This window comes from Ambystoma mexicanum, chromosome 1q (assembly GCF_040938575.1).
Source record: "Ambystoma mexicanum isolate Mex_15411 chromosome 1q, UKY_AmexF1_1, whole genome shotgun sequence".
NCBI lineage: Eukaryota > Metazoa > Chordata > Amphibia > Caudata > Ambystomatidae > Ambystoma > Ambystoma mexicanum.
In genome coordinates this window covers 297,118,628-297,144,584 of record NC_090922.1, presented here as the reverse complement: position 1 = coordinate 297,144,584, position 25,957 = coordinate 297,118,628, and the positions used below count along the sequence as shown (strand labels likewise).

The following is a 25,957-nucleotide window of genomic DNA, read 5'->3' as shown; positions in this document are numbered from 1 at the left end:
CCCTACCCAGCCCAAACCAGTCGGACATCATGCGGTTGGTCAGCACCCTGGCTCCGGGGTCAGAGTACAATAGGCCGACGCATCTATAAAAGTATGGGCCTATACCAAATTTCTCCAGAACTTTAAACAAGTACAACCATGATACTGAATCAAACACTTTTTCAGCGTTGAGTGATACAGCTACCGCCTGGGCTTCTGGTTTTACCTGGGCCATGATACCAAACAGTCTCCTAAGGTTGAGGGACGTTGACCTAGTGGGGATAAAGCCGCACTGATCCGGATGTACCAATGTGGGCATGTGTGGTAGGAGTCTTGTGGCCAGGATCTTGGCAAATATTTTAGCATCACAGTTTATTAGGGACAAGGGTCGGTAGGAGGACATCTCGTTGGGTGGTCGTCTAGGCTTCAACAATATTGTTATTATGGCCTCTCTCATTGATGGTGGCAGGGTACCCATTTCCACCGCCTCCTCCCACACCGACAATAGCACTGGGGTCAGTTCCTCGTTTAACTCTTTATACAATTATGCTCCAAGTCCTTCCGAGCCCGGTGCCCTGCCGCTGGCCAGTGATTTGATCGCCTCAGCAACTTCCAGAGTGGTCAGAGGTTGGTCCAATGCGAGCCTGTATTCCGTGGGCAGTGTTGGGAGAGTAATGCTGTCGAGGTATGTTTCCACGTCCCCGGCTGATTTCGAATCATGGTTAGAGGAAAGGTCTGTATAAAAGCTGGTGAATTCCCTATTTATTCCTTCTTCACTAGTGACCACTGAGCCGTCTCCCGTTAGTATACTGGAGATCGTCGAGTGCTGCCTTTCGGCTTTTAGTAGGTTGGCTAAGTGCACCCTGCTCTGTTGCCCTCACCGTATCTACGTGCTCTATGAGGGGTTGATATATAAAGCAGTTCCCTAGTAGCTAGCTTATTGAATTCCAGTAGGCTACTATTGATGTCTGCAAGGGTTTCATTATCATGTTTATCAGTGTATCTCGCTTACAGGTTCCCCAGGCGTTTTCCCACCTCCTTAAGTTCTATCCTAACCGTCTTCAACATGCCTGTGGACTTAGAGAGCAGTATTCCTCTCACCCATACCGTAAAAGCCTCCCAGAGGGTATGATGACTGTCTACTGAGCCCCTGTTGATTTCGAGGAAGTGTTCCACCTCTATATGAAATGCATCCGCTACTGCTGGGTCCTTGAGGATGTCTGGTGGCATCCTCCATCTCCTAATTGAGGGATTTGAGTTTCTCAGTGTCATTTCCATTGTAACAGGAGAGTAGTCTGAAAGGGTGCGGGGGAATATCTCACAGTTATCTATCTGATGCATGAGGCTTGTGGAGGCCAACCAGTAATCTATTCTGGACTCGGTGTCATGCACAGACGAGTAAAATGTGTATTGTCTCTTGTATGGGTGTAGCGTTCTCCATGAGTCTACCATTGTCAACTGCGACAGGATTTGCAGCAACATCACTGCCGCCTTGGAGGGGGCTCGAGATTTTGTGTTATAACGGTCAAGTGTGACATCAAGGATTGTGTTAAAATCCCCCCCCCCCCCCACAGGATCTGTTCAAAACCTGTGTACCCTATTTCATGTACAACGTCTATATAGAGCTCAGGGTCATCTAAGTTCGGGCCATAGGTATTTACCAACACTACCTCCCTCCCCGCAACATTACCCCATACTATGACATAGCGTTCATGAATGTCCACCTTGCTTTTACCAAATCGAAAACCAACAGAGGGGTGTATAAGAGTGAGAACACCTCTCGCCTGTGCAGAGTAATCTGTATAGTATCTATTTTGTCCCCAGTTCTTCAAAAAGTCTATGTTTACCTTTCGGAGTGCATGGGTCTCTTGCAGCATAATCACCTGCGGATGATGCCTGGTGACCCCACCTTTCTAAACTTAGATCGATTGTTCAATCCTCGGACATTCCACGTAAGGAGCTTTAACTTCATTCCCTTATCCCTTGCTCCGGTGTATGCCATGACTGTGCGTTAATATCATTTTCCTTGTACCAGTGTTTCCCGGGAGACTGTCATGTGCAGCGACGCGACCATCAATTTTAACTTGTAAAACCCTTCCAACTGGGTTCCCAACGCCCCTCCCCCCATCGTGAATTACATATATCTCAACAACCAGCAGTCTATCATAACAAATTTGCCCCCCACCCCTATCATCTCCCCCAACATGACGATGCTGCCCAATAACGCTCGGGCCTTTCCCGATGGGCATTCCCCCAAAGAACATTGGAACTTTCCTGAGGGTACCTGCTGCAGCCATCCGGCCCCCTTTCCGGGGGCTCACGGCTCGAGACTTCATCAAATCTGTGTCTAGGCCACTCTCTGCCACTGTTCCTGGCTTCCTGTGTCGGGGATTAGATGGTGTGGACCCTTCAGTCTGCTGCGTCAAGCCTCTCTGCTCCCGGCTGGATTACAGCATTTTGATCATTTGCCCTCTCTCTGGGAGGCAAAGGGATGGAAGCCTCCACGTATGTCATGGCTTCCGTAGGATTTTCAAAAAAGTGGGCTCTACCACCATATTGGATTCTGATCTTTGCAGGATCAGACGTTGCGCCTGTACCCCAGCAGAGAAATCCGGGTATATATGGATTCTATTGTGCTCAAAGTGCAACATGCCTTTCTCTCTGTCTCTATAGTTAAGGATATGTGCTATTATGGTGCGAGGCGGTGCCCCAGCTTTCGGCGGAGGTGCCAGAGTGCGGTGAGCCCTCTCCACGAGAAAATGTTACGAGATTCAGCCCCCAGGATATCTTTCAAAAGGTGTTCGACTTGCCTCTCCATGTCGCCCTTACCAAAGGTCTCTGCAACCCCAACAATCCGGATGTTGTTTCTGCGGGATCGCGATTCTAAATCCTCGCATTTACTTTGAGTTTTACGAAGTTCTGTTTTGAGTAGGGCTATGTCACGGCCATGTTGCGAAATTGTGTCTTCATTTGCGCTGATTCTATTCTCCGTTTCCGTAATATGTGTGCTCTCATTCTCCACTCTGGCCTTTAGGGATCCGATCGTTGCCACTATGTCATCCAATTTGACATTGACTGCCATAAACCCGTTCTGGACTAGTGTTGCCAGGCGCTCTAAGGGGTCTTCACCCTGCCTGTCCAGTGGTGGTTGCGACTCATCGGGCGCCCTGCGTGGTTGTGAGCTGGCGAAGGAGTCCATTGGGCCGGTCTTTTTCCCTCCTGCACCCTTCCTCTCGATGCGGCCCATGTAGGTTAGTGTGTGACCTTGGAGTGGGTTGTGTCCACCCACGTATTGTGTTGCTGATGTGAACCAAATAGTATGAGGTCACTGTATCTTCCTCACCCACTGCCTGAGCCGAGTATCTGCTCTCTTTCGCTTGTTCCCACCCTCCGAACGGGTATTGCCACCAGGCGGACCCCTCCTCCCCCCGGCTACTCAGGTTGTCCGATGAATTATACTGTGACCTCTCAGGATATTAGTGGCTCCTCCGTTTCACCACGGGGGTTATTATTGACCAAGCAACAGTGTTTCACCTCTTGCCTTGGGGTGCAGCCCTCGGCGTCCCACTGCCAGTGACTGCGTGGGCTTGCACTGGTTACTCAGGATCCACACGCTATTTCTGCACACCGTGGCTTCCACTGCGCTCGCATGGCCTTATATCATGCGTGTGTTGCCTTGGGTCCCCCTCACACCCCACCGTCAGGGGCTACCTCCATGTCCATTCCGGGAGCCATCCCCTCCTCGGGCTTTATCGCAGCAGAGGGGGAGCCTGTCCCGCTTCACTTACTTGTTCCGCCGGGCTGGACTGCGTGTTCAGTGTTTCTCCGCGCCATTCCAGGCGCCCTTGTAGTGGTGCCCTTGTGGGGGAGCCGGGCCCAGCTTCGACTGCAGCCCGCACAGATGATCATATCAGCTTCCCCACAGCACGCACCCGGCTCAGCTCCTCTTGTGCTCCAGCAGCGGCGATATCACTGTGTGCCGGCCTAAGGATGCCGGGTTACCGTGGCTCTTCTGGGGGGGGGGGGGGGTTCTGCACCATAGCGTACACCGCAGTGCCCCTCCCCCGCCGCGGCCAGGTCTCCCGCATTCAGTCTCCAGTCTCCAGTAATTATCTTGTGGAGCCGCAGGGCGGTGACGCCAGTGTCACGCAGCTGCCTCTTCTTCAGGATGGGATAGCTCGGCAGTCCAGCCACGGATTTGCCCAATTTTTTCAGGGTACATGCAGGAGACCCTTCGACACAGGGATTTTCGTGCCGATCGTGTGTAGAGCGGCGTAGGAAGGATATTTTAGTACAGGATTTTCGTATGAGCCGGAACTCTCCTTTGAAGCGGCCATCTTTGATGCGTGCAACAGCGCCCCTCTGGAGCTTGTGTATTTTAGCCAGGGTGTCCCCGCTATGCGTACGACTGTACGTTTCTTCTAGTTCATTCAATTCCTTTTCTACCCCCTCTAATTCACGGCGTACACCCTTCAGGAGGCCAGTGGTTTTGGATATCAGGGCCCCTCTCGCCCAGACTTTAAAGGCTTCCCACACTGATATGTGATCTACCGACCCAATGTTATCCGTGAAAAAGTTGGCAATTTCAACATGTAAGGTTTCAACGACTTTCGGGTCTTTTAGTATATCTCTAGGCAGTGCTCCAGATAAGATTTTGAGGTGGGAGTATTTTACGCATGATTTCTGAAATTAGAGAGTAAATGCAATTTCAAGAGAGTAAAAATGAGTTTTCTCCTCTGCAAGAGATTAAAACATATCCAACATATACACCCAGTGCATATGTAAAATCAGACCCGTAGACAAAAAGAGTTGTAGCTCAAAGTTGTCTGGCTTGCCTTTAACCATTTTATTACACTTGCGGAAAATATTCTGCCATGAAATAACTTGTAAGTACAAGTGCACACATCTAGGGGTGCACCTGGGGTGCAATTTAGACAGGGCTCACCCTTCAAATGTTGGGAGAAGCACTAACTTCAGAGATGGTGAAGGGGTGGCAAACTTACTTGTCTAAGGGTATTTAACTTCTTACTTGTAATGAGACTATTCTAGTGCAGCTTCAATGTTACAATCAGTTAACTCTCTCTTTTAAGTCTGAAACACCCACTTCTTGCAGATCCTGAAGGTCCTAGAAAGTGTCCAAATGGCAGATGGTGTGCAATGAAAGACTCAATATCATAGCATAACAGGGACATTGCAGAGTGGGGGGCAGTACTCTGGACGGCCCAAACCACTTCAGTTGCTGGGAGCAACAGGGGAGAAAATGTAATGTTGGTTCTACCACAGTCTGCTATACTAGAATTTCTGGTGCACTGACTGGCTGGTGGGACTGTCTGCCTGTCAAAACCAGTGTTACGAGATTGGAGGCGGGCCAGTGCAGCAATAATGCATTTCTTTTTTTTTTTTTTATTAGCTTATAAAAACCTTTAAAATAATGCATTTCCATGCGGCAGTATTGGAGCTACTAGCAGAGGAGCACCCGCGTACACCAATCTGGCCCTACACTTATTAAAACTGACCTATTGTAGTAAGGGTGTACACGTAATCATTCATAAGCACTCCATTTTTTGCAGTTGAAGTTAGGGTGAGATTACAATATTTGCCCAGGATCACACACTTACGCTAAACAGCAAAGCAGGGATTTTAACCCACTCTTTCAATTTGGGCATGGCCACTTTCTTCCATTCCATACTTACAAATATTTAGGTTTTGGGTGTCAAGACCTACAAAAATACTGTCCTATAGAGTTTACTTGCAAAATACCCAAATTGCATAGTAAAGCATCATGACAACATGTAAATCCTTATAGCAGCATGTTGGGGCAAAATAATATCACTGTACATTTATTTTCCACATCCTGAATGGAAAACGATATGATGCAAAAGAAAAATATCCTGATTTACCACTTTATTTTCAGCGCTATAAAAACACACCAAAAAATAAGTTGTGCGCATGACACACGTAACGGGGGGAGGGCAATAGGGCACAGAGACAGTCACGGGGGTCGGGGTGTGCATGACACTGTAAAGGGGGTGTGGGGGCAGAGACAGTCACGGGGGCGGGGGAGGGCAGGCATGACACGTAATGGGGAGGCAAGGGGGCACAGACAGTCACGGGGGGCGGGGGGAGGGAGGGCAGGTATGATACAACGGGGGGCAAGGGGGCACAGAGAAAGTCGCGGGGGGAGGGAGGGGAGGCATGACACAGTAACGGGGGGCAAGGGGGCACAGAGACAGTCACGGGGGTGGGGGGAGGGAGGGGAGTCATGACACGTAATGGGGCAAGGGGGCACAGAGACAGTCACGGGGGATGGGGGAGGGAGGGGAGGCATGACACGTTAACGGGGGGCATGGGACACAGAGACAGACACGGGGGAGGGAGGGGAGGCATGACGCGTAACAGGGGCAAGGGGGCACAGACAGTCACGGGGGGGGAGGGCGGGCAGGTATGACACGTAACGGGGGGCAAGGGGGCACAGAGACAGTCACAGGGTGCGGGGGGAGGGAGGGAGGGCAGGCATGACACGTAACGGGGGCAAGGGGGCACAGAGACAGTCGCGAGGGGAGGCATGACACGTAACGGGGGGCAAGGGGGCACAGACAGTCACCGGGAGGGAGGGGAGGCATGACACGGTAACAGGGGCATGGGGGCACAGACAGTCACGGGGGGTGGAGGGAGGGAGGGCAGGCATGACACAATAATGGGGGGGGCACAGAGACAGTCACGGGGGGTGGGGGGAGGGAGGGCAGGCATGACACGTAACGGGGGCAGGGGGCACAGACAGTCACGGGGGGTGGGTGGGAGGGAGGGGAGGCATGACACGTAACGGGGGCATGGGGGCACAGAGACAGTCACGGGGTATGGGGGCACAGAGACAGCCACGGGGGAGGGAGAGGAGGCATGACACGGTAATGGGGGCAACAGATAGTCACAGGGCGGGGGGGGGCGGTCTATGCTGCTGATGACAAAGGAAACGTGTTTTTTCCAGAGTCACAGCCCCCCGAGACACACAGGCTGTGTCGACAACACTGTGGTGGAGTTCATCAGGGACACAGCCTGTGTCTCAGGGGGACTGTGACTCTGGGAAACGGGCAGTTGGTTGATCATCCGACCCGAGTAGATGGATTTGCTTTGGAAGAAACAAAATACTTTGAACTGGTTTCAATTGCGGTTTGATTTCTCTCTGACAGCCCGGACCATGCGAGATTCGATCAGATAGCGGTCCGGGCTGTCAGACAAAAAATAAAAATGACATTGAAAAGCGCCTGCAGCAGACGGGCGGGTTGCTTACCTGCCTGGTGTCACCGCGTTTGTGGCCTCCTCTCTCAGCTTACTCTACAAATGAAAAAACGTAGCAGAAGGACACGTGCGTTTCTGGAAAGGTCTTCCAGGTCTGAGGGGGTGGGTTGAGCCCTGGATTAGGATACATGTCTCAGAGAGCCTGGCAAGGGAAGGGCCTGCCTGCCTCAAGGCAGGAGCTTGCTACAGTGCCATCTAGTGGTGGAAAGTATGCTCTTTTTAATTAATAAACACAGCGTACATGGTACGCAGTAGAAACAAAAATCATCCGTATTTCCCATAATTAGATGCATAAATAAGCACGATACGCACCTTATCTAGAGGGCTGTCTCTAGGCATTCTCCATCTCCTCGTTGGTCTAGGGCAGAGGTCTGCAACCTTCATCATTCCCATGATCTCCTGACATTGACTATGCTGTACAGGCCGGATGGGAATGGTAGTCCAAACACATCTGGGAGCCAAAGGTTGCAGACCCCTGGTCTAGGGGTATCTTTCAGATTGATCTCTAGTATCACCGGGGAGTGATCAGATAGCGTGCGGGGGAGGATTTCTCAATTTTGTAGTGCATGTGCAATGTTTGAAGATACAAACCAGTAATCTATACGTGACTCGCTATCATGCACAGAAGAGTAGAATGTATACCGCTACTGGTTGGGTGGAGTACTCTCCAGGCATCAAGCAGGGACAATTGTAGAAGGATTTGCTTTAGAGTTAATGCCGCCCTAGAAGGTGTCCTGGTCACTTTGGCAGATCTATCCAGGGCCGGGTCTAGTGCGACGTTAAAGTCTCCTCCCCATAAAACATTAGGTGCATTGTGTTTAGTAAGGATCTCAAGCATATTCAAGTAGAAATCAGGGTCGTCCAGGTTGGGACCATTAGTGTTCACCAAGGTTATTTGTTTCCCCGCTATTTCCCCCAGACCAGTACATACCTGCCCATCGGGTCCGCCAAGAGGCCCCTGGCAAGAAAGCCCAGCGAGTGATGTATAGGAGTGCAAACCCCTCTGGACTGCGAGGAGTAGTTAGTATAGTAGTGCAGTTTCCCCATTTTGCCAATATTTTCTCATTAACCAAGCTCTGTGCGTGTGTTTCTTGCAACATTAGAATATGTGGCCTGTGCCTGGTGACATAGTTACCAACTTTCCCGGCTTTCATTGGATTATTTAGGCCTCAGACATTCCATGACAGCAGTCTGATCTTTTACCCATCACCCATTTTTTATGTATACACATTGTAATAATTGTAATATACTGTAACAGCCATGAGTGTACAAGTTACCAACATTTGAGTGGCGCCAGTGTCTGCGAGACCATCTTTCAATTAACCTACAACTTCCATCAATGCATACTTTTTCCCAAGACTCAAACTCGTCTAGGTGGTCGTGATAATACAAAACATCCCTGTTTTCCCTGTCCCCCCTCCACCCACATCATCTGCCCCAACTTGACGATGAACCCTAGTAACTGTTAGGAACATTCCTGAGAGTGCTTTGTTGCCATCACAAGGCTACCCGACCGGGCTCACGGCCCTCTTAACATTACTTGGACCTCCCATGGGAACCACACACTCCGAAACACAAAAGGATAACTCTATGGAACGAGTTACCCGGCTGAGTTTCAGTCCTCCACTGCAGGTGGGTGTCTCCCGTTCTGGTCTGGTCCACGACCCCTGGTGGGCAGAGGGATGGTGGCCTCCACATAGGCCAGGGCTGCGGCAGGAGTCTCAAAGAAGTGTGCCCTTCCTCCATACTGGATTCACAACTTGGCCGGAAATATTAGTGCGTATGGGACCTGTCACGCTCGTAAAACTTTTTTAACTGGCTCATATGTCCTTCGACTTGCCTGGACTCCGGTAGCAAAATCGGGGTAGATATGTATACGGCTGTCTTCGAATTGCAGTGTCCCAAGCTGGTTTATAGTCATTAATTCGAATTACATTATGTCAAAAGACATAATGTCGAAAAAAAAGTAAAAAAAAAAAGTCGAAAACAAACATTTCAAATGTCTTTTTTTGTTTGTTTTTTGTTCGAAATGGGGGGGTTCCCCACCACCACCACCCCTTTTTTTTGTTTTTGTTTTACCCCCTTATTTTTTTACTTAAGGAATCCCAAAAAACATATAAATAAAAAAAAAAACATTCCCAAAAAAATGTTTAGAAATTTTCTTTCTCAATATTATGGGCCTGATCACGACTTCGGCGGTAACCCTTAAATCCGGTGGTAGCGCTAATACTGCCGGATTTAAGGGTCCGCCGAATCAGGGCTTCGGCGGATTTCGCCCCAGCTCTGAGCTGGGGGGAAATCCGCTGAAAATTCGCACTATTACCGCCGCCGGGAAATCTGCCGGCGGTAAGAGCGCGAAAATTCCCCATTGAGCCCAATGGGGAATGGGGCATTAGCGCCGGGGAGTTCGGCAGTAGGGCTATTACCGCCGGCGGTAATACCGCTGGCGGTAACGCCCAAGTCGTGATCAGGCCCTAAGTCTTTTGACATAATGTTTTCGACTTTTTAACTGCACACCTCCCAAGCTCCCTTGCCATCCAAAGGATCGTGTCTCTGTCCCTGTAATTGAGCATTCTTGCAATGATCGTGCGAGGCGGGGCCCCAGGTTTCGGCACCGGAGCCAGAGTGCGGTGTGCACGTTCGATTAGGAAGTGTTCTGAGAAGGAGTTTGCTCCGAAAAGGGTTTTGAGGAGTGTTTCCACGCTTATTTCCATTTTATCTTTGCCAAATGACTCTGGAACTACCACGATTCGCACATTGTTTCTTTTCGAACGTGATTTCAGATGCTCACACTTGTTTTGTAATTTATTCAAGTTCTCTCTGAGCTGGGCAATATCTTGGTCATGATGTGCAACCGTATTTTCGGTTGTTCCAATCCTGTTCTCTGCCTCAGTCAGTCAAAGGTCATGCTTGTCGACTCTGGTTTTCAATGTTCCAATGGTCGTTACGATGTCATCCAGTTTCATATTTAGTGATAGAAAACCATTTTGGACTATGTTTCCATTCTCCACACCGGGTTCAGGGTTAGACGCCGATGGTGGTTCAAGCTCGCTGCTACCCGCCTGACTGCTTGTGTACGAGCCCATCAGCTAGCGCTTCATCTCTCTGCTATTTTGTCTTGCTTCCTCGTGTTCCCCATGACCCTCGAGTCGTTGGGCGTTCAACCCAAGGCAGTCCCATGAAAAAGTGATCGCCGCCGAGGATTAGCTTGGGCTGCTAGGGGACTAGGTTATTCCGAACACCGGAGCGCCGGCAGGCCACCACACCGGTACCGATGCTGTCTTGTCAAGTTCAGCGTAGGTGATACCTCAGCACAGGAGTTGTCCAGCCCACCCAAATTTGCCAATGGATTGTGCTCTCCCACGTTTCTGGGTACAGGGTATTAAGGCTTGGCAACGATGCGCAGCCCGTCCAGTGGCCGCCGAGGGCACCAGCCTCTCTGTGGCCCCACTAATTGTCTCAATGGTTGGTGAGTGCTTATAGCATCACCAATTATTCAGGTTGGCGCCAACAATCATGGAAATCACTTGTGGGCTCAGATATTCGGGCCGCTCCCAGCACCGCAGGGCTAACATTGGTAGCGGCCCAGCAGCGCTCCAGTACATTCAACTTTGAGTGCAGCCACGTCTTTGTACACCCACACACAACCTGGTGTATAAATTGTGATGTTTGTTATGTATTAGGGCCACTCAGCGGGGCCCCAGTGCAGTGCGCAGAGAGACGCACGCGTCCCGCAGCCGTTAGTGTCCGCTGCTGATGCAAAAATGCGGCTCGACGGCCTCCTACTGCCTCAAAAACATGTCCGCTGAACAGGCCAGTAAGTTGCCCAGCGTCAACCCCGCAACAGGATCCCTGTGTCCCTCACCACAGTGCCGCACCTCCACAGGGATCCGCGCTGTCCAGCTATCTCCCGGCCGCCAGTACAGCTTCTTCGCTCAAGCGGGGGCCACAGGGAGGTGTCCGCGCTAGGAGGCGGCTACGCTCGGAGGGCCACCCCTGCCCTATCCGGCCTTAGGCTCCACGAGCGCTGGGACTCCTCTCCGCCAGCACCCGGGCCCGCGGCTCCCGGCAGGGCGGCGTAGGTGAGGCAGCCTCCTCAGGCACTCACAACGCTGGTCAGGTCCCTCTACGCCCGGATCCAGCGCGGATATGGAAGGGGGGGACAGGCTGTCCGGATCAGGTCGCACTGCCACTCCAGTCGTTGTGTTCTTTATTTTCGTGGGCCCTCCTCTCTATGCTCTTCGCGGCCAGAGCGTCAGCGGCCCAAGGTTGCAATCCTCTGGTTCCAGGGATCGGTGCGTGCCACAGCTCCGCACCGCAGAAACCGCCGATCTACGTAGCTTCGCAGCCAGGCCATAAATCGCTCCAGGATTTTCTATGTAGGTGCCTCAACACCTATTACACGTCTCGGCGTGCTCGGCACTCCACAGCGGACTCCAGATTAAGGATTTATTTACTCAATGGATGTTTCTCGGGCTGGAGCGCTCTGATCAGGCGGCCTTTCCTGTTGTGCGCAACAGCGCCTCCCCAACCCTCCTTTTTGATAGTTTATAGCCCAAACTTTATTAATTTGTTTGTGTCTACTTCACACTCTGTAAACTGTTATGTAAACATTATGGTTTAAAGCCGAATAAAATGTACATGATCATTTGGCCAAATGCTCTTGATGGTTGTGTACATCTGTGCAACTGATGTTCAACCCATGAGCCGATCGAAATTCCTTGTCATCCTCCATTTTCACCCTGTTGCTTTATATAAGCTACACTGAAAGTGAGATGGCCACAAACTGCAATATTTTACCTAGTTTGCACAATTCTCTGCCTACTATGCCATCCATTCTGCTCATTTATTTCATTTATTGTTTACTTGTTAGGCGATTATACAATAAGACCATACTGTTTCAAAGCGCCCACAGGGCAGGGCGGGAGCTAGGTTGGGAAATACATCACAACACAATATTTAAGAGCAGTGGGGGGAGAGGGAGAGTGCTGAACCTACTATGCCTTGTGAGTATTCAGAACTTGCAAGTGCAGCAAGGAAGAGGGAAGAGGGATAGGTGCTGGGGAGTCCGAGCTAATGGGTGAGCCACAGATGAAGTGCTAGGAATGTTGAGTGATACATGGATTGAGGCCGCGGGAGGTGCAAGTGCGAACCTCCAGAGTGGAGGGTGTGCAGAAGCAAGTGCTGTGGATAGACAGGAGCTGGGCAGAAATGGTGTGGGAGGTCAGGGCCCCGAGAATACATAAGGGCCCAGGACACTGATTTCAGCAACTGTGGGATTAGCACAGGAGATAGGAAAGGAAGGAGGAGGAAAAGAGGAAGGTCTTAAGGAGTTTCTGGAATTTGAGAAGATCCTGCTAAAGGCGCAGGGGGAGGCTATTCGAAAGTATGGAGCCCGCCGAGGAGAGTGAACGACCCCCCTGCCCTCTGTTTAGCAAAACGCTTTACACACAAAGAGTTGGTGCCAGAGGAACTTAGTGGTCTACAAGGAGAGTATTTAGTGAGATAAAGTTGTAGATAGTGTGGTCCCCGGCCCAGACAGCCTTGTGGATGATGCAGAGGGATTTGAATTTAATCTATGCAGCAACCAGGAGTCAGTGAAGACTTTTTAGTGCAGGAGAGATGCAGTCCCTGGGCTTAAGGCAAAGGAAAGGTCTTGCTGCCCTATTCTGGATAAGCTGGAGGAGTCGCAGAGTGGAAGAAGGAAGGTTCAGCCGGAGGCTGTTAAAGTACTCAAGTCTAGAGAGAACAAGGGCTTGAGTCACATTGAGCCTCTGAGGGAAAATGAGAAAAGGTAGACTTCCTTTGAGAAGGAAGAGCTGATAGTTGAACTTCTTGGCAATCTCCTGAGTGTGAGGGAGGAAGGTAAGAGAGGAGTCAAAGATGACTCCAATATTTCTGGCTTCAGTTGAAGGCACAGGGGGAGAGCCCAAGGAGGAAGGCCAGAGTGAGGGGAAGGAGGGAGCGGGGGTCCCGATAGGAAGGATCTGTTTTACAGGCGTTGAGGCAGAGATTGTTGGAGGCGCACCAGGATTAGATGGCAGGTAGGTATTCCGGGATGATGGAGGGTGCAAGAGGGTCAGCAGGGAGTTTGAAATAAAGCTGTGTGTTGTCTGTGTAACAATGGAAGTTGGAGGAGAAAGAGGAGATGAGGTGTGCAAGGAGAGCAAGGTAGATGTTAAAGAGTCAGGGGGAAGAGTACAGAGCCCTGGGGGACACCACAGGTGGAGAGGTAAGTAGGAGAGAAGGGGCCAAGGATGACTTGGGAGGAGCAGTTAGTGAGGAAGGAGGTCAGCCAGTCCAGTGCCCATTCAGAGATACCAAGTACCTTACACAAAGCGAGCTAGATGTTTATGCAAAGTAGCACTCAATAGTTTCATCCAGTCTATACATGTACAGATATGCTGCAATACTATATACTGCAGTTAGCCACCTGACCTTTCTTTGGTGTACATTTATGATTGAATTATATATTAGCACCTTTGGGGGAGAGCTGGCAAATCTAGAGGTTGGGAATGCAAGCAGAATCTGCAAGTAGCTGCCCGCATTTCATACCGCCTGCGCCTCTGCCAGCCTTCACCTGTCCATGGAAGTGGCGCCCCAGGCAGAGTCTCCACTGGAGTTCAAGACGACTCCAACCTATTTCCCCTCTCCACCCCCCATATCCACGCACCTGCGCACATTCTGGCCACCTACAGGTCCTGCAAAAAGTTAGTTTCAATCGCAAATACATGTGCAGTTCCTTTTGGAGGGAAGCTTAAACTACACAAGACTGGTTCTCTTAAAAACACTTCTCCCCTCAACCTCAGAAATAAGGCTGTGATTGATGTCTCCTGTTCATCAGTCTTCATTCATAACTTAAGCAAGTCCAAGCCCATGCACTTCTGCTAGCACTTTACATTTCAATGCATAGTTTAATGTGCCTCCAGCATGATTCAACATAAGTGCCACTGAATTATAGTGAGTTCGAGACCCCTTTTTTGAGGATAGTTCTGAATTTTTTCATGAATAAATGACACTTGATGTAAGAATATATAATGTAGTTTATTGTAACCCATTATTTTCTAACCGCAAATATTTTTATTAGGCTAGCAGCAATAACGGCCCCAAGGGTGTACCTCGCGATCAGTCCGGATAGCTTCAAAATTACCTAATTTATAATCATTTTTGGTGAATAAAGTGTTCTAGGTTTACAACCATCCGAATTTAAAAACACATATTTCTCCTGTACTTCACGATCAGTCTCTGTGCAATTTGAGCAAACCCCATTGTACTTGCGTTGAAAAAAAACAGCTTCAAGGAATAGCAGCTTTCTCTCCATGGGCGCAGACCTCTTGCCGTCCATCTACTCTTCGTATCCCTCCAGATCTCAGTGCGGTTTGTGCCATCAGAATGCAACTGCTGACTCTGTGTGTTTATTTGTGTGGTTCTTGGCCTGGACTATATATTTAACTAAGCTAACAAAGATGACGACTGTAAAATGAACAGTTGTAATCTTGGTTTAGAGGTCAGCTGGGCATATATGATTTATGTCCAGAGTGGGGATTTTTAAAGGTAGGAATTTCATAAGTTCTCCTTGAACTCAAATGTCTGCGGTATGAGAAAAAATATGTTGAACAGAACGGTTTAAGTTTAGCTTTTTGCTCGGCTCAGAAGAAACGGCTTTCCTCGTTACTGCCTCAATTTATTCTTGCAAGCGAACAGAAACAAGGTAATAAATAATACATCATGTGTGTATCGTATTCGATGTGCATGACCCTGAATTGCGTATTTTATACTTGGAGAACATTTGATGAAACAAATGTGCATTATGAGGACCTAAATGTGAAACAATTACATTATAATCATGATATGTGTTGTGCTTATTACTGTTCATTACACTTCATACAAAATCAGACGATCATAGGTAGCCTAGTGGTTTGTTCTGGCAGACCATGTATTGAGTCTCCCTAATGTCATCATTGTGTAAGATCATAAGGGCAGGCATCAGAACCATACAGACATAAGACCAACCGTCTACCTGCATCTTTGAATAGAGCCTTTTAACAAATTAGCCCTAACCAAAACAACCACATAAAAAAGATTCAAGTAACACGCACAGACAGCGCACACACAAGATCTTGACAGAGCGACACTCAGACAATGTTAGCTCTAGTCTCCTGATGGTATCTCGAAAGCTCAGGAGGATACGTGCAACCTAAAAACTGCTTCACAAATATATTAATATCATATTCTACATGCCAAGAAAACCTGTCGTACGTAGAATGTTCTAGGAGCCAAGTATTTCCCAAGAATGGTTTGATGTTCCAGCAATGCAAAAACTATTTTTTGCGCCTATTGACTGTCGGCTCTAAAAAAAAACCCCATAAACGGCACAATGGTCAGTCCTCTTTGAAAAAGCATGATGCAAACCGTTTAGATCCCGCAGATTTCGGACCAATTTTTCAACTTGCTTATTTTTTAAATCTACTGGAAATAGTAGTAGCGGCAGAGCTGCAGCAGCATGTTGAATAAATGACGTTTAAACGCCTACTAGGCAGATAAGTATGATTACCTCAATAATGTAGTACATACAGCAGGAGGAGGCAGGCGAAGAGTGCACGGGTGCCATGACATAACTAGATCACCTGCTTTTGATACTATGAACCACACAATCCTCCTGGGATGACCGTATGAGAAACACATTGTGTATAGGCACATTATAAATGCCCAATAAATAAAGACAGTGCCAAGGTGAATACAATCTTACTTTGGTGAGCGGTTACAATCAGTGGCACTGGGAGACTTTCACTTTAAAATCTGGAAGCTGCAATGCAGAGTTCTCAGTGGGTCCTCTCACCACTACTTTTCAAAATGCATCTGCAACCCCTGACCAAGTCTTTGCACTCATTCCGACGGATGATTTACGCTTCAAATCCTGGCAAGTCTGCATAGTTATAGAAAAGAAGAGGGAATTAACCTTTCTGAAGGCATGACCTCAGTCAAACACTGTATATAAGCAAGCAGGTTTGAGGTATGCGGTTTTAAATCCCCCAAACCATTGCAAGTGATGCACCATCTGGGGATCCTGATAGATGACCAGTTGTCAATGGCTCGGCAAATGTATCAACCAGTTTACTTCTTCATTTACAATTCAAAAAAAGATTGAATATCTCTATTCTCTCTCACCTGGTCAGAATGTTTGTGCCATCGCGAATCAATGACAATTTTGTATACCTGGAACATTCCGTTGACTCCATCTCAGCATTGCATAAAACGTATACGACTGCTTCTCAGGCTTCCAAGGTGATCTCATATTTTGCCCGCTCTCCAACAGCTCCCCTGACTGCCAGTAGCCTGACAGATAAAATTGAAAGCACAATCTATGGCACATATGGCTGCCCATCAAGCAGGAGCTAATTATCTTGGAGCAAAATTGTTCTTTCTCGTCAGTGGATCAGAGTCTGTTCCAAATCCATGCATCTGAATGGGAGCCTAAGTGTAAACTTTTCCCTCCCTGGAGGCCTCCCTCTGGAACTTGCTTCGTTTATCACTGCAAAATATTAATGATCATGTATTTCTTTTTCTGCAAACAACTGAAGACTCATCTTTTCGCTGTGAAATAAGACACCAGTTTCACAAGCATCTTATCCTGTCACTCTGAATATCAGCTTTAGCACCAAGGTGGTGCCCTTGCGAGGGTATATGACGTACCTTTTATTTTCTTCTTTTTTTTTCTCAAAAAACATTTATCAGACTGTGAGTACATCTGCAATCAGGCAGAGCTTGGAACACAATTATAAAAGCATTGGTGCACAGTAGGGCTTCCCTTCATGGCTAACCGCCCTTGTAAAACAGTTCAGTAAACCCTTTATACACGACCATAGGTCATATTACAACACATGGAACTCCTACAATGCAACGTTATTATATCCAACGGATATGATCACAACAGGGCGAAATCTCTCAACATATGTGGCTTTGCAGCAATCGCTGGGAACATGTAGATATAAACTTAGCACGTGTCTTTGTTAATAGCTGTGATCTTTTCAGCAAACAAAATATCCCACATTTTGATGGACTGATTCACTTTTATTAAAGTACGCAACTAATAGTTCAGTTACATACATAAAATACAAATGTGATCAATAGTAAAATTAGAAGAACACCTGGAATAATACCTTCCATTCTAAAACCAAGATAGCAGAACAATTGATCAGTTTCAAATACGATTGGAAAAGCACTACATGTCTAGAAGCACAACTAGCAATTGAACAGTACAGAAAAGTGGAGAGCAATAAAAAAGAGAAACTCGCAGCCCCATGACCGTAGAGTTAGGAACACAAAACTAGCCTTTAACTAAGTTTACTAAAGGGACCCACACAAACACTTAGTATTTTCTTTTGCAAATTGTACTCTAAAATCTGCACAATGTGATTGTAATTTGCAACCCAAAAAACAATGTTCAGATCTTCGGTACTTTTGCACAACCTCAAAGCCTCAGAGAATGTGCCAAAGGCGGCAGCTCTTAAGAATGGTACCAAGTGAAGACGTCGTAAGGTACTCTGGGCATAAAAAGAGAACGTGGATATTTGTCTCTTCACTAAGGCCACAAAGGGGGCAGACACCCATACTGTCATCCCAAGATTTAATAAGAGGCCACCCTGTGAGTCTGTTCTGAAGTTGAGATATACCATACGAACAAACTGTGTGTTGACCAAGTCTGGATAACTCTCATAACCAAACTCCGGCTTGTTGTCCAAATAAGCTGAACCCAACCTCAAAAGTTGGCAATCCCCCACTATACACTTGCTGGTTTTCTCTAGAAGCCAATGTGTTTTCTTAATTTGGGTTACCACCTCTTTCCAAAAATGATTGATTTACTTTTCCCGCACGACCACAGCATATGCAACAGGGACCCCTCCTCAGAGAAGCCCCTACAACAACTGGTAGAGTAGTCCCCATTCATTTTATCCAGTTTTTGATGCATTAAATACCCCCTATAACACCATTTGTACACACTCTCCCTGTCCGTGGCACATCTGGAGGCCTTACACATCCAAGCGCATATTCAGAACCATACCTCTCCATCAATTTCTACACCCGAGTCTTGCTCCCACTTGGACATATAGGGAGGTTGAACCATTGGCTCCGCCCTGTCCAAAAATGTACATAGCGTTGAGATTTTTGATCCAGTGGGTGGAGATTGAAGTGCGATTTCCAAAGCATTCAGGGGTCTGTTACCCCTAGTTTTAGTAGGAGGATGAGACGCCCCCAATGCCGGAGTTGGGCATAACAAAACCGTTACGATTTCTCCAAGTGAATGGCTGCCTTGCATTCTATGAAGGTTAATGGACTCCCCTCTTTATATAGCTGTTGGAGTGTCGCCACCCCCCTGAAGTTCCAAGTGAGCAAATTGCCCTCTTGCCAAGCCCGGTTGAAATGCCGGGTTGCTCCAGATAGGCGTGAGTGTGCCCAACCCATGCGAAGTACCCCAGCATATGGCCCTTTTGCGATAGTAAATTGTATTTTTGCTCGAGGAACGTGCTGAAAAGCCAGCCCTCCCCAAGTGAGTTCATATAGGGAAGCTGCCATAGGGAGACCACCAAACCCGTCTGTTCTATGGTTTTCTACCTTGGACTCAAATCATTCCTCCTCCAAGTCATGACATGGGACACTTGTGCTGCCAGATTGTACCAAAAAATATCAGGGACACTCAAACCCCAATTCCTCGGCGTCCTCAATAAAGTCTTCTTAGATAACTGAGCACTATTGCCACCCCAAACAAAGCAAAGGATACTCCTGTGTAGTGCCCACAAGTTAGAGTCCAGTATTGTGACAGGCAGAGCCAAACAGTAGTACAAAAACACTGGTACCAGATTCTTTTTACAGCTGCAATCCTGCCGAACCAGGAAATGTCCTGTTTGGACCACATGTCGAGATCCCCTTTGAATTCCTTAAACAATGATGGAAATTGCTACAGAACACCCCAGAAACCACCTGCGGTATCTTCACACCCGAATAGGGAATGGCCTCCTCACTCCACTCTATTGGATAGAGTTCTTCAACTCAGAGACTATCCTGTGGCAGAACCAAGACATTAAGGCCACGTTATTTACCATAATTAATCAGGAAGCCAGAGTTAGTTCTAAATTCAACCAATTCACCTAGCAGTTCTCCAAGGAGTCGCCACATCATCGACGTACATAGATATCTTATATTCCAACCTCCCCCAACATCGACTCCTTCTATTCTTGCTTGCATTATTTCTGACTCGACATGCAAATGCTCCATGGTCAGTGTGAAAATCAGTGGAGAGGAGGGACAACCTTGCCTTGTGCCCCGCGAGATAGCTAAGCTCAGAGTATAGCACCCATTTGATTCTGATTGTAGTCGATTGGGCCAGGTAATTGGCAAGCACCAATTTGCTCATATTTGGACCAAAGCTGAAGACTCCGAGAGTACCTGCTATGTAATCCCAGTTTACCCTGCCAAAAGCCTTGTGGGCGTCCAATGTAATGGTCCCCAAGTCCACCCCCTCCCTGTGACTGAATTCAATCAGATTAAGAACCCTCTGGATATTATCATGTGTGCTACGGTCAACTATAAAACCTGTTTGGGCTTCATCGATAATGTCTGGGAGCACCTCCCTTCAGCCTGTGAGCCAGAATTTTTGAGAATAGTTTGACATCATTGTTTGTCAAGGTGATCAGCGGTATGAATCACAATTGGTTGGATCTTTACCCAGTTTGGGTAACAGTATGGTTGTCATCATCCCCGTGGTAGGAGTAATACTGCCAGAGGTGGATAACAAATTAAATGAGGTCATCAAATGACGGATTAAGAGAGACCAAAACCTTTTATAAAAGGATGCCATAAGGCCGCCTGGCCCTTGTGCCTTATTTTTCAACGTTTTAATGTCCCATTCAACTTCAGAGGGTTGGATAGCACCTTTGAGGGTGTCAGCAATGTCTGCTGGCAACCTATGAACCTGGGCATTCGCTAAGTTATTGATTTGGCTTTCCCGCGATAGGTTCTCCCTGGAGAACAGCGAGGCAAAGTCATTTAAAATGATTAGTGATTTATCCGATTGCGCACAGCATAATGTGCCATGCACATCTCGCAAAGACAGAATTTTATTACTCGTCCTGAGTTTTTAAAATTTGTACACCAGGAGATGATTTGCATTGTTGCTGTGGACATAGGAATTGCTTGGTTCTGAGTATCACCCGTAGTGACCTGTCTGCCTCTTATTTCTTACGTGCCAAGTTTAAATTACAAAGTGCCCCCGCGACCTCCCAGCTTGTGTGCCGACTCAGTACGTCGTAACCTCCATTTACAATTGCGTTAGACCAATTTCCGTTCCCTGGTAAAGGACGAGGTCCTGCTAAATTAGCTTGCCCCAAAAAATTTCCTTCAAGGCATTCCAAACGGACTCATCTGATATTCTCCATAAAATATTTTGAGATGGCTTCCGCAGTCTCCCGGAACAGTACCTGGTCCCTCAGTATTGGGTGATAGAACCGTCCAAGGGCGAATTAACTGTGGGGGCCTACCCAAAGTCGCTTGAAATAGAAGAACTGGACCGTGATCCGAAAGTGTCTGCATCCTTATTTCATCACCTTGTAGCAAGTGAGTCCCCTGCAAAAACACAGTCGATAAGGGTAATTCTAATAACTTCTGCAGAACCAACTTCCTTTTTCCATTGAAGTCCAGGCCCTGCACATTCCAGGTTCCCAGAGTAATATCCTATTTGCATGGTAACATTGGGCGGAATGGACCCAGTTGTGAACCGCTAAGCAAGGCCAGAGAACCCATTGGAGTAACAATTTCCTCTTACAATGCCTCCCAATAATTGCTGCCTACACAGTAACTTTTCCTAAATATCACGAAATCTCTCCTTTCCCCTCCAACTGAAACAACTAAAACCAAACCTAGTAACCCCAACAATCTAAGGTTATCCAGCAAACCTTTGCGACGTGTACACTGACTTTGAGGGCCTTTCAACCCCTCAATATTGGTAACCCCTCCCTCTCCGCCCCCCACCAGTAAACCACATAACATTCCCCCTTAATGACACATGTCTGCAGGAAGGCAACATACTAAGCTGAGCAGTTACTAAGGAGCATCGCTGCGCTGTCATAGTTCCAGATTCCCTTGCTTTTTGCGTCGAGGATCCTTGGGCTTTCAGGGTCTCCCTACTCGTGACGATTTCTTTTATGCTCTGGAGCACTGGGGAGAGCCCTTATCTCCATCCACTACACTGGGCTCCCTATCCTCGGATCTCAGCAGCTGCTCTGCCTCCTTCATGGATTTGATGGACCACTGTTTCCCCTGATACAAGAAGATAAGTGCAGTAGGGAACGCCCGTCCTTGTTTCTCAGCCACTCCATCGACGTGCAGAGTGTTCTTCTTTTCCATAATGTCGTGGCTGCCAGGTCTTGGAATAGAGACAGCGTGACGTTTCTGAACGTGATGTTCGATTTAGCACGTGCATCACCCATTATGCATTCTTTCAATGAAAAGAAACGTACACGTGTCTGCACATCTGGGAGTCATGATTTGTGGGACTTCTGAGCCCTGTGCAGTGGGTTCGGTCCTGCTCAGTCGTAGAGTGTGCAGGCAGAGCAAGTGAAGAGCAGAAGAGGTTCGTGACTAATTCAGGCAGCTCATCTCACGCCAAACGAGGAATTCCCCGAATATGGACATTATTTTTGCAGGAGCGGTTCTCTACATCTTTTTGTTTCTGCTCTAAAGCCTCAGAGTGTGCCCCCTGGACCTCTCTTTGATGAGCCATTCACCCACCATGTATGCCTGCTCGCATACTGTTTTCTCAATTTCATTGACTGTCCTCTGCCTCCAAAACCCCTTAATCTAGCACAGAGACTTTCTGTGAAAGTACTGCTGTGCTCTTTCTGAATCTCTTTTTTTAAATTTCGCTAAGCATGTTTTGCAGATCCGACTTGGTGGATACCTGGGATGCCAGAGCCTGCCACGGGTCAGGAGAGTGGACCAGGACTGCCACAACTTCAGGCCATTTAGTTGTGTCCACCAGGTGCAACATTGAGGAGATTTTACCTTGGTTGGCCCCCTTTGGTGTCTTTGCCATTCTATCGGAACCCTTCACCCGTCAGGGGCTGATATCCAGAAATCAGAGTCTGGCTACTTCACCTGGTAGGCGTCAGATAAGGTTGCTGGAGCAGAGGCCACGATTTACACAGGGAGAATCGCCTGCATCACTTAACCAGTGGGAGGGAGTCATCCCCCTATGGTATTGTTGGAACCTGAGAAACTGGGAAACCAGGTGAAGAGTAATACTCGACCAAGGCAGTTTTAAAGGAGCTTTAAAACCATTTTCCCCCGAAGAAGATGATCATTCCTCTGGACCCAGCAGAGACTTTTTTACCTTTCGTTGTGTGTTAGAGAAAGAAGTAGAAGTTGACACAACGGTGGACACTTATTATTTTGGACACTCTGACAGATTCTGTAGTTTATTATTTGAGGCAGGGAACCCCCTCTTAGCATAGGTAAGGTTTTTCGTTTTTCTTTTGGATGCATTAAAAGTTTGTAGCAATCACCATATCACCTTTGTGTCGATCTCTTCTGCACCCTTATGTAATGTATGCCTTGATGTGCTGCCGTATTCTTACCAGAAATATTCTCTCAATTTGTACCCATCAACCAAACAACAAAACGCTACCCTTCTCTGAATTATCATCATTTGATGAACATAGTATGCCCCAGATATTTTATGCATTCAATTGTTTATTTGGACGGTATTCTCGCCATCTCAGGGAAAGGCTGAAAAGTTGCTGGTTGACTATCATTATGATTAGGAAACCATCCAACACTGCAGTGGCAGAGGTAACGTCTGGTCCTTGGGTTGCGAAGGATTCTTATTTTTTAAATTGTAGGTGCGTTTAATATCTCTCCTATATTAAAGAGAGTACCCGTAGAGACAGAGCCCAAACAAAGTGATGGGAGTTCATGGTTTCAAATGGTGTATTTAAAGCAACTTACTTTTATTTTATCATGAAAACAGTCACATAAATACATGACAAGTCACTAACAGTGCTTAAGAGAAACAAACACACTTCATGATCTATGTGTGTCGGGAGTCGAGGTGGGCTTGCATCAGCCCCGTCTCATCATACAAGACATGTGCTTTCAAAAGCATGCAACTCATACACTCACTCACACGTACCATCTCGTAGCAAACATCTTAAGAATGTTTTAATACCTTGCCGCACCAGGTCTGTCAAAAACTATCCTTCCTTTCCTTTGCGATGGCGGTTGCCATGGAAATTGGGGCAGAGACACTGACCCCTTCAGCGTCAGACGCACGTTATGATCATGTGATCATAACTTCTTAAACTGTTGTCTGATTAGTGCTCATTGCTTCTGATTATTCCGAAGTGCTCTACGTTCGTAAACTCACGTTTCCTGCTTTTTCTGTTTTTGACCCTTTTGAGGGATTTTGTACCACGTGTTCTCCCTGTGTTTTCAGTCCCCAACCTGTCTCTCTGAACCTTGTTCTCCATTGTGTCTTGTCTCCAGATTCCTCGTACCCACCCTGCTTTCAACCGGATTACTTGCTGCCAATCCGGACTTCTTCTTTCAGGACTGCCTTTGCCTCACGTTTGTTATTGTTGAAGACACGCACGTTGCGACTCGGACTTCATTTAGGATTACCTTCTGCCTCACGCCTGGTCATTGTTCACCCCAAGCCTGCTGTCGACCTGGAATTCATTGGACTGCTGATTCTTCTTTGGATCCACCCAGCTGCAAGTGCTATCCCGTAAGACTGACTGGTACCATCCTCCTCGCCTCACCCCGGTACGGACTAGAGACTGTCTGTGTAACATTGATGCGGAAGAGGGGGGAGCGTCCTCGTTCCGTCGGGTACTCTTTTTTTCGTTTTAACTTCCTCACCCCTAGGCGTTTGCGTGCTGGCGGGAATAGCCCTGTACACCTCAGTACCTTACCGTCTTACATGGAGCACTTGTCCTGTCTTTGATTACCATACGATCATCCCATGGTAAGAAGTCTATCCATTACTTTTGATTTTTTTCTATCTCTGCTTGCTTGACCTTTTTTGTACTAAGAATTCTCTCTATCATCATCTATTGTCACAGATTTCCTCAGGGCTTCCTTTGTTGTTGTTTTCAAGCTGTGTCATCTTGTGATTTTGAGCATCTACACTAAGGTAGTAGATTATCCGTCCTCCCTATTTGTTCCGATAGTAGGAAAGAGTTGTTGTTAATCCCTCTTTTCCTTTCCTTTTTAGGGATTCTCTTGCCACGCATTTGGGTCCATTCTTCCAAACAATTGACCCCTGATGCTGTTTTTTTTAAATATCCATACACAGAGTTACATTGTAGGGTAGAATTATTCTTCTACGTGGACAACCTTGACCAGGCAATCCTGACAATGTGCCCACAACATAGGCCAGCATTGCCACTGTAAAATATGTTCATGATGGTGCCAACAATATATGCCAGTACTGCCGCTATAAAACAATGTTCAAGATTGCTTTGATTCACCATGTATGCCATCATGGCCCAGTTAAACGTTTATCATGCTGCCTGAGCTAACTATTTGCCCAGCACTGCCCATATTAAACATTCTCCTGATAGTGCTCACAATGTATGCAAGTATTGCCCCTGTAAAAGTCAAGTTCATTAAGCTTAAGTCCAAAATATATGCCACATGTTCATGCTGCTTGTGCCCATGTATGTGTCAACATTACTGCTATAAAATACTTTATAATGATGCCCTCAACATATATTAGCACGTTCCATGGCAAATCATGTACTTCAGGACGCCCCCTGGGGCATAGTCTACGCCATCATGGTTGTCTTACTTTTTTTCAAGCTGCCTGCGCCCACAATTTATGTCAGCACTTCCACTGTAAAGCACATATTTCCCCTCTGCCATGCAGAACCGCCTGTGTCAGAATTATATACCTCTTTAGCCAATCTAGAACTCTTTAATGATGGTGACCACAATATATCCAAACATGTATGTCACTGTGAAGCAGGTTCAAGGTGCACACACAGCCCACACACAATCTCACTCATGTCCAGTCACTTGCACAGTGAACACACATTTAATTCATAACATGTATGCTTTTCACAGAAGCACTGTTGCGCGCACACACTCATTCAAAGTATTCACAAAATGCATGCATTGCACGCAAACACTTCTTTTTTTGTGGGTGTAACTTACTTTCCACTTTGTGTGCCCTCTTTCCTCTGGTCTGGACTCAACTTGTCTCCAGGAACTACAGTTGCTTGCAAGAAAGGTAAGGTTGGGAGGGTGCTTGTCCCCTAAAGAGGGTAAGGGGGGTTTAAGAAATACCAATCACAACATGCTTGCTTGCTCCGTATGTTCATTTTGCCACTCACCACACCATTAGTCTGTGCCTGCCCATGGGGACACCCGGGGGAGTGATGAGAAAATAAAACTGTAAACTGATACCATCTAGCTAGCTCTGGTGTTGCTCGGCTCACCTGTGTTGGCTTTAATTTAAAAAGTAAAAGTTTGTTTAAAAAACATGCACAACACCTCTACCGTCTGCACATATTTCTAACTGCAATCCATTGCCTTGCTTTCATGCTGTTGACACTGTGATACTGCCATTGGCCCCAGGAGAGTTCACACCAGAAGTGTCAGTGTCTCCAGACTGGTCAGTGCCTCTTAC

At 47.3% G+C, this 25,957-nt stretch overlaps 1 protein-coding gene across 3 annotated transcripts in view; it reads left to right on the top strand.

Annotated features, from left to right (window-relative positions):
• The window catches only part of LOC138527486 (zinc finger protein 25-like), a 778,719-nt gene that overhangs the window by 32,544 nt on the left and 720,218 nt on the right, over positions 1–25,957 (top strand). Inside the window, exon 2 of one of the 3 annotated variants that reach the window (XM_069638730.1) lies at positions 23,812–24,292. The exons of the other annotated variants lie outside the window; for them this stretch is intronic. The gene's annotated coding sequence lies outside the window, so the exon portion shown is untranslated. The remainder of the gene's footprint in view (positions 1–23,811; positions 24,293–25,957) is intronic. 3 annotated transcript variants of the gene reach the window in all.